Below are 9,831 nucleotides of genomic sequence, written 5' to 3' on the forward strand. Positions count from 1 at the left end.
CTATGTCCGGATCCACCATCCGACCTATTGTTGGTTAGGTTATCAAAAGACCTTTCCAACGAGCCCAAAACATTGAAGATCTGGCAACCCTGTATCGAGTTCTGACCACTTAAGTGATATCGATGTACTTTTTGAAAGCTGGATCTAAAAAATAGATGAAACTTGTGTATTTGTGTAGTTGTGCCATTGTTGTGAGGAAGGCTCCAACCACATAGGTGGATTAAGTTAGCTTTTTCTTTAATTTTAATTTTGGTATTTTTAATCCGGCTGAAATTTTTGGTGCCTTCGGTATGCCCAAAGAAGCCATTTTGCATCCATATAATTTTCCATACCAATTTGGCAGCTGTCCATACAAAAATTATGTATGAAAATTCAAAAATCTGTATCTTTGGAAGGAATTTTTTGATCGATTTGTTGTCTTCGGTAAAGTTGTAGGTATGGATAAGGACTACACTGAAAAAATATGATACACGGTCAAAAAATCGGTGATTTTTAATTTCACTTTTTGTCACTAAAACTTGATTTTCAAAAAAACACTATTTTTTTATTTTCTGATATGTTTTAGGGGACATCAAATGCCAACTTTTCAGAAATTTCCCGAATGGGCAAAAAATCTTTGACCGAGTTACGAATTTTTGAATCAAAACTGCTACTAAGTTCAAAAAAGTTACCCGCAAATTGCTATAATTTGAAAACGGTGCACTCTATCAAAATTTCACTAAAGTACTTTTTGATTGCAAATTGGATTTTACATCGAAAATTTAAATTGAAAAAATGTTGCGACCAATATTTCGATTTTTTGAAAAAAACCGGTTTTGATTCAAAAATTTATAACTCATCAGTCAAAGATTTTTTGCTCATTCTGGAAACTTCTGAAAAGTTGGCATTTGATGTCCCCTAAAACATATCAGAAAATAAGAAAAAATAAAAATAGTGTTTTTTTTTTGCAAATCAAGTTTTAGTGACAAAAAGTGAAATTAAAAATCACCAAAATTATGTTTACCTTGTATTTTTTTTTTTCATTTTTTTTAGTGTAGTCCTTATTCATACCTACAATTATGCCGAAGACATCAAATCGATCAAAAATTTGTTCCAAAGATACAGATTTTCACATTTCCATAAATCATTTTTGTATGGACAGCTGCCAAATTTGTATGGAAAATTATATGGACATACTAATTATGCAAAATGGCTTCTTTGGGCATACCGAAGGCACCAAAAAAGTTTCAGCCGGATTGAAAAATACAAAAAAATCGAACGACCGAATTGCTCAAAACAGAGATAAAAAGAGCGAATCACCGCACAAAAGAGAAATGAAAATTGACATCTAAAGAATACTCTTGACTTTGTGTTGCACTCTCTTGCGTTTGGCGAATCACCGCACAAAAGAGAGAGAAAAATGTGCGAACTCTCTTGCACATCATCGCACAAAAGGGAGATAAAAATGTGCAAATTGCCACACAAACGAGAGATAGAAAATAACGTAAAAGAGGAAAAAAATACTATTACCAAAAAGATTCTTTTTGAAATAAATCATAAAATGAAAAATGCCTCCACTTTTAATTTCCAAAAGGCTCGCAAAGAGTCAAATTACTCCGCTCAAGCGCAATCGGCCAAAGCATAATTCCTCAAATTTTTCTCCGCGCTTTTTTTTCGGCCATCCAAAATTTCTTCAAGTCAGTATCGCACGGCGCGGGAGAGCAAATGCTAGCTGCAGCATTACCGCACACACTATACTCTACCATTACACCGGACTCTCTTCTTTCATCTCGGACGAGAAGTTTTCCCTTTCATTGACGGCTGCTCTTACGCTAGCGCGATCAAGATTTAATGATTTTTTTAGTTCGCTTCGCGAAAAAAAGATTACTAGCTCACGTGAGCGCTCACGCTAGTGAGCGAAAGTCCTCGAATTAAGCGATCGAAATCGCGCCGGAAATTAGTGGCGACAAAATGATGACTTAATTTAACTTTTTTGCGCGCGCACACGATTTGGGCATCGCGCGGTAATTTGTGACGATGATGAGGAGTGGTGTAACTAACGTCCAAAAATTACGGTCGGGGTTGTTGGTCGGGGAGGAGTGGAAGGGTCATTGTTGTTACTCAATACGGTGGAACTAAATTTTCCCGGCAATTTGTTGTTTCAATCTCCGGTTGAAGTTGGCTTTTGGCTACCGGGTTTGGAAATTGGAAATTTAACCTTTGCGTGGATTTTTTTTGAAGCGTTGATATGCCAATCAAAATGTATTACAGTTTGAATTCTAAAACAGCTTCTCTGAAAGATCTTTTCAACGTTGTTGATCAGCGGTAGACGATAAAGCCGGCGAACCCTATTTGCATAAACACACAAACCATTTGCAGACACTGAAGTTTGCACTTCTACACATAGTTACGAGAATCTGCATGTTGGCTCAGGTGGACTGAACCAACTGATGAAGAGAGAGATACTCCCGACACCGGGGTTATTTCGTCAAGTTGAGAACCCCGCTTGACAGCAATTCACCACTTCACCCCCAGGGGTTCAACTCTGGCATCGCTCGTAACGAGACCCTCAGAGTGCTAATTGCAATCACGATGAGATGACCTGAATAAGGGTTCACGTGGAGTTGCAAAAAAAAAAAAAACGAGGTTTGCAGAAAATCCGGTAGCTTTCGCAAGGGCCCCCCTGAACAACGTTGTTGTTGATGAAGCGGAGAGAGGCCTCTTCTGCTGCTAGTGGCTGGTAGTCGGCGCCAATTAGGGTTTAATTTCTGTAATGATACGCGAATCTCCCGTGGTCCCTCCTACCAGCCTGCCTATTGTTGATAGGCTCTAATGAATCACTCTCGCTTAATCCGAGTCATGTGAGTGCATGCACTCCATGAGAGAGTGGGAGAGGGAGATATGCTAATGAGGAGCTCATCCTTTCTCTTTTTTTGCTTGCGCTGTCAATTGAAAGATTCTCTTTTTGCACAACTCCTACAAGTGCTCAGCGCTGGGTTTGGTTAGTCCAACTTTAGCCAGAGGCGATTATTTCGTACGAGCTGGTTGATGCAATATCGTGAAGAGGTCAATCGGCTAACGACCATGTAGGTCCCCGGAGGCATTTGGCCACCTAGATCTTGTGTGAAGAAGGTGTGATGCTGATTGAGACTTGAAAGGCCCTGCCTATGTGATCAAGTCAGATTTGCGTAACAACAATTGATCTGTGTGAGAAGATGTTACAGTCGACTCTCTAGTTGTCAATATCACAGAGACCATCGAGGGAGAGAAGCATCAGTCTACAGATCGATGCCAAATTAATAAACAATTGAAAATATTTTTTCCTGATACCCAGCTAAGGAAGAGATCCATGGCAACGTCCTGCAAACAAAACAAATGAATGTCAATCTCCCTTAAAAGCATCGCTTTGCATCGAAAAAGAGAAAATATTGACAAACGGAGAGTACTTTTGAGGGAATGAAATCTAAGGGACCATCGAGCGAGGGAAACATCGAGCAAGGGAGAATTTCGATACAAGAAGATCATCAAGTATGCAGTTTTCAGGGACTGAAGAAGCCATTGATAGAGAGAGCAATTTTAAGATCGAGAAGATCGACAAACTTAGTCGATTATAGTGTACCTAGAAAATCTACGGTATCAACAGAATTTGTCAACAACAACAACTCTGAACTGAAGCTTGTACCACGTAGAACTAAGAATCCTTACGACCATTACTTGCAATTCTAACGTTCACGTCAAGGTTTTCCCCCGCCATTTGTCGTCCATCGTCTCAATCCATCAACTTAACTCCAGTTGACAAAACAATGTCCCCGCGGTAATGACTCCTCCAACTCGTCGCCAGCTGTCCTCAATCTCCGTCTTAATTGCACGACAATCGTTTTTAGCACTGTGCCCCAACGATCTAATTACGGATCTGTCCTGAAGGCCCGTCCGAACTGGTGTGATCTACACACGACAGCTAATTACTAAACTCGGTATAGATTGCATAGTTTTTTTTGCCACACGTGCTAGGACAAGGCCACCAACTCCATCAACCGCGAGAGATGTCCCTTTCGGGCAGGCCTCACGTGACCATTTTGCCGAGTTTAGCGCGAATAAATGCAGCTGATCGCCGAAGCGTTAAAACTCTCCCTCATCGCGCAGCGATGATCGCTGTGCGATGAATGTTTAATGGCACGCGCGAGCGCAGGTCATCGCGCGTTGATCGATGTACTCCCTGGTCTTCAAAAAAGCGCTCCGTTACGCGATCGTTTAGAACGATCTTGACCTTGATCGGCGACGACGATCTCCGATCGTCGTCGTAGGAGTTGATGAACTGCAGGTGTCTACCCGAGCCGTTTGAATGCAAATTCGCGCATACTTTGTATGAAATAAGACTGGTTATCGAATCCACCGCTTTTCCATTATGATGGGGTGCGATTAAGGTGCTCGTGACTCGCCCGCTAAAATTAAGCGAATGGGTTTTTATTAACAATTGGAGCTCATTTGCATTCGAGCGAGAGAGTGAAGTTTCTAAAGGAGCTATTAGTACTCGCGGTTTTTTTTCGGAGATCATCATATTAATATTTGAGCGTGATGGTTCAGCAAACTTGGAAACAAAGATCGGCGTTTAAACGCCATTGTGTTGAGATCTGCGAAAACTGGAGGCGGAACTTGGTGAATCACGATGATTTCTTTATTAGATCTTCCGTGGTCACGCGCGCAGGTAGTCGAAATTTAATTAGTTAAGATCAGAAGCTAAAGATTCCGGGTGGATCACTTATAATTCTGGTATCAATGTGTTGATGATCAGATATGATTGAATACAGCTGAAATCATTACATATCTGAGCAGTTCTCTACGAAATCGATCTTTTTTTTTAATTTTTTGTATTTTTTAATCCGGCTAAAACTTTTTTGGTGCCATCGGTATGCCCAAAGATGCCATTTTGCATCATTAGTTTGTCCATTTAATTTTACATACAAATTTGGCAGCTGTCCATACAGAAATGATGTATGAAAATTCAAAAATCTGTACCTTTTGAAGGAATTTTTGATCGATTTGGTGTCTTCGGCAATGTTGTAGGTATGGATAAGGACTACACTGAAAAAAAAGATGCAAGGTTAAATTTTTTTTGGTGATTTTTAATTTAACTTTTTGTAACTAAAATTTTATTTGTTAAAAAAAAACTATTTTTAATGTTTTTCGTTTTTTGATTAGGGGACATCAAATGCCAACTTTTCAGAAATGTCCAGGTTGTGCAAAAACTCGATGACCTAGTTATAAATTTTGAATCAATACTGATTTTTTCAAAAAATCGAAATATTGGTCGCAAAAAATTTTCAACTTCATTTTTCGATGTAAAATCAAATTTGCAATCAAAAAGTACTTTAGTGAAATTTTGATAAAGTGCACCTTTTTTAGGTTAAAGCCATTTTTAGGTAACTTTTTTGAAAATAGTCACAGTTTTTCATTTTTTTAAATTAGTGCGCATGTGGGCTCAATTTTGAAAAAAATAATTTTGAAGAGCTGAGAAAATTCTCTACAAAAAAGAACAAAGGGAAGGGGGGGGGGGGAGAGGTGGGAGGTTCACAGATTCTAAAAAAAATGTCCACGTTGAGATTTCCCAAAAAGTGTCCACGTGGTTTGTGGATGGTCTCTTTTTATTTTTTGATAAAAAATAAGTTTTATACAGTCCAGACTTGATTATCCGAAGGCCTCTGAAAATTTTCACTTCGGATAATCGAATCACGAAAAATATATTTCTTCGTTGGCTAATTTTTGATTGTCGCTAAAGTGATTTAAAAATTTTAAATCCAATATTTATGGCAGTGACGAAATATAAAAAAAATGCCAATCAAATATTCAAATTTAACCTCAATGAAGTCGCAAAACTCGATTTTGATGTTTAAAACAAGAAAAAAAGTGAAAAAATTAGTTTGAGCCAAATAAAAAAATACAAAAATATAAATGTTCGGATTAGGCCGCTTTCGTAGAAAATTATAGAACAAAAATCATAGCAATCTATTTGAAAGAACAAAACAAATTATTGACAGCTGGAGCAATATTGATATCGAGAAGATCGACAGCCAGAGAGTCCACTGTAGTTTTCTAGAATTTCGAAAACAATTTTGAAGTTTTTTCATTATTACCGAGGTCATAATAAAAAAAATTAAAAATATTTTAGATTTTTTCCATTTTTTTGTATTTGATACATTTATATCTTTGGTATAGTTAAAAATCATAGAAAATTGATAATTTAACATAATAAACATAATGATGAACTTCATGAGAAAACTTTTCTTGTGATCTTTTAACAAATTATAAGCACTTTTTGCTCACAGATGTGAACAAACTTTGGTTCTCTCCAGAATTGAATTTTTTTAACCCAATAATGACTTCACACACCAAAACCAATGATACACAAGCTTAGTTATGTTTGATGATATTGTTGCTATCCGACTGCAAATTCAATCGAGAAATGATTTTTAGAAAATTTCAAGTGTTTTTATTCGAAATTTTTCAAAGTTTATGTCGAAATAAACTTTGAAAATATTTGCAACGATTTTACTAAATTATTTAAAATTTGGAATACAGAAGCAGTAAAAAATAAGTCTAAAAATTGCTTGGATTGTAAGAATCAATGTAATGCTGTATTAATTGAGTAGATTTGATCTTTCAATTATTTGATCTCTCCATTTTGAAATCATACTCTTTTTGTTCAACCTTGGAGCTCACAATCCAAAATTAAAACCAAACAATCAACTCATTCCTACCAGCCGAACAACCTGAAAGTCATAAGGCACAATCCTCAGCCCAACTCAGCAAAACCCCCAAAGAAAGCTCAAAATTAACATCTTATTAGCCGCCGCCCAATTCGAAATGGACTCGGACTTTCAACAGTCACAATAGTTGGAGGGCCTGATGATCACCACCAGGTAGCCTCCCAGTTCAGTTTCATGCGGGAAAACGGGCTCAGCATCCCTGCCGGCGCGCCGTGGAACGGCTGAGTCATCATCGTGCTAAGGTTTAACCTTGACGGCGCGCTACCGGCGCACAAGTCGGTTATAATTTGAACCGTGCTGCACTTGCTGCTATACATCTAGCAGCGCCGTAACTTCAAGCTACGGCGCAAAACCGGTCCAGAACATCTTCCACAGAGTTGCTCAGCGGAGAGCGCCCGATCAGATATTGAACACTTGTGTAGTCGCGCAAACTTCAGACTTCGTGTTTAGCGCTTAGAGATGAACGGCTTAGATATCGCGCACGGCGCTGAGAGACACTCGGCTAAGCCGGTTTAGTAGAGTACATCTCCGCCGACGGCGGGCAATCAAAAAAAAAAAAAAATCAAACCATCCACATTAACGACTCCCGGGTCTTTTGTGGTCTCTATTGCAAGTTTCTGCTCGAACCTAGGAGTCCGAAGGCTTGAATGGGGAGGGCACCCAAACCTCTTTCTACTCCAAGGAACCTTCCACCCCAGTGTTTGAACTGACGACCTTTGGATTGCGAGTCCACCCGCCGCCAGCGATTCCACCGGAGTAGGCTTGGTTTGGTGTGTTGTTTGTACTTATGGCATGGAGACGACTCCTACACCTGAAATGACTTAACGGCCTAACAACCAAGGCCGGGACCGACATTTTACTTCCTCATCCGATGGAAGGTTGCAGCAGATGGGAATCGAACCCAGAATCATCCGCTTACAAAGCGGACAGCGTAACCATTCGGCCACGCACTGCCACGACGGCGGCGGGAATCTTATTGAAATTACCCATTAACGCTAATTGACTGCGTCTTGCCGGAGATGCCGGGGCCGGCCGGTTAGGTTGAAATGTCAAAAATTAAAACGGTAATTGAAATGAGGTTTTGTTTCCGGAATCCAGGAAGCCTCACCGGCAGATGGCCTGGGAACATCGGGGATTGATCATTCGCTGGTGACGCCACGCAACCAGTTTTGCAAAGCTTATAAGCTCAACTCAACGCAATCATTCTGCAATGTATCATGGGGAGATGATGTTGGCAGCGGATCAGTTTCAACACCTCTGCCAAAGGTCAACGGGGGGTCCTCCGTGTACGCAGGCGCAGGCCGAGGCAGATGAGCGAGTGTGGATGAGCAATAACCTGTTAATTAACGATGAGTAGTTGTGTCTACTGAGGAGTTTGAAGGCCGTGTTTAAACCATGGATAGCTTCAGGGGACCTCACAAGTCGAAATGGACTTGTGGTATGGTCAAAACCATTTATCTTAACGTATTTTGATGGTTTTGTTTGACTATGAAATTAAAAAAAAAAACATTATAAAGATGACCCTTAGCTAAAGTGGGTCTTTGGAAGAACTTTCATAGAACATCCTAAGAGTAAAGTACTGAATAATAACGAAACTGTAAGTCTTAGTCTACCATCTATTGCTGTCTTTTCGCAACTTCAATTCGTTGACCTGCAGGGTAGCCAACAAACCCGCACCCCATCACACCGCCGCTGCGTTCTTTCATCAGCTGAACTCAAATCGTTTACAGGTCTGCCATTAAAAAAAAAATAACCATTTGTGCAACATCAGCGTGAGAAATTAATTTAACCCAAAATCTGTTTGGAGATCATTAAACGACCGCAAAAACAACATAATCCACAGCAAACACCTGACCTGACGCTGGGGGGAGAACCCCCCCGACGTAGCTAATGGCCTAGACTCACCGGTTGGGCCAAATCCGTTTGTCATTGCTTGATTGCGATGCTGGTTTGGCAAAAAAACGAATCAACAACCTCTAACGAATCCTTGAGTCAGCCCTCGTGGAAACATCAAATGATACACTTCCGTTCCACACAGATTTTGCGTATCTCTTGGGGGGTGTCTAATCCGGCCTGGCAGGGCCGGGAAATCAATCAGTTCCAACCTCCAAATTGGCCCTCAGCTAGATTCGAGTCACGAGTCACAGGCCGGCGCGTTTGGCGAACCTCCAAGAAATCCGATCTTAATTGTTACACCTCGAGCGTCCGGGCTGGCCAACAAGGTGTTGAGCCTAGATATGCCAGGTCGACATGGTTGACAATTCGTCGATGCAGTTCGAGATATTTGAAATGTAAGGTTGGAACCATTTTCATTAGTGAAACAAATTGATACAACCTTAAAAAGAATCTGATTTGTTTCAACCTTTCCATACACCATCTTGGTCGCAACCGGTTTCAACAACAACAACAACCTCTGAATAATGACGCAGAATCGAAAGTAAACATTAATTAATAAAAGGTTTTTTTTTAACTCCTTCGTTCTGTTTTTCTGCAAGGGTTGGCAACTGTGGGCTCACTTTAATGCCATAATGCCATAACCGATCCGGATCTACCGGCGGGGCTTGGTGGACCATGGTAAGTACGGTTTGGGCATGGTTAAGTGACGGTGTGTGTGGAGAAACGGGTTTGTGACGTGGTATACTAAAGTGAGGCACACGCGAGAGCGAGACTTGGGCACGAGGCTGGTACGTGCACAAGTGTCACGTATTATAGCACCAATGTTACTTTTTTGGGAAGGTTTTAGCCGGTAATGACCAGAGCGTATCGACGTCGTCGTGCTATCTTGTCGCACACGCCATTTTGACGTTCCGAGAAAAACGCGTTTTAATGTTTGACCTTGAATATTCAAAAACGAGAGCACGCAATGTAAACAATAACAAACACGTTTTGTTTGGCTCACCATTCTGTGTATTGTCCCAAAGTTTGGTTGAAGTTGGTTGCTGGAGTCCCGAGTTATAATTACAAATGTTTACGGTAGTCTAGCTTGTACGTGCGACAAACGCATCCTGACTTTCCTGGCCTGAAATCCCTTTGGCCTTTTGTCGCACTTACATCAATTTTCATGGAGTGACAAGATAGCACGACAAGA

The sequence above is a fragment of the Culex quinquefasciatus genome, chromosome 2 (assembly GCF_015732765.1).
Source record: "Culex quinquefasciatus strain JHB chromosome 2, VPISU_Cqui_1.0_pri_paternal, whole genome shotgun sequence".
NCBI lineage: Eukaryota > Metazoa > Arthropoda > Insecta > Diptera > Culicidae > Culex > Culex quinquefasciatus.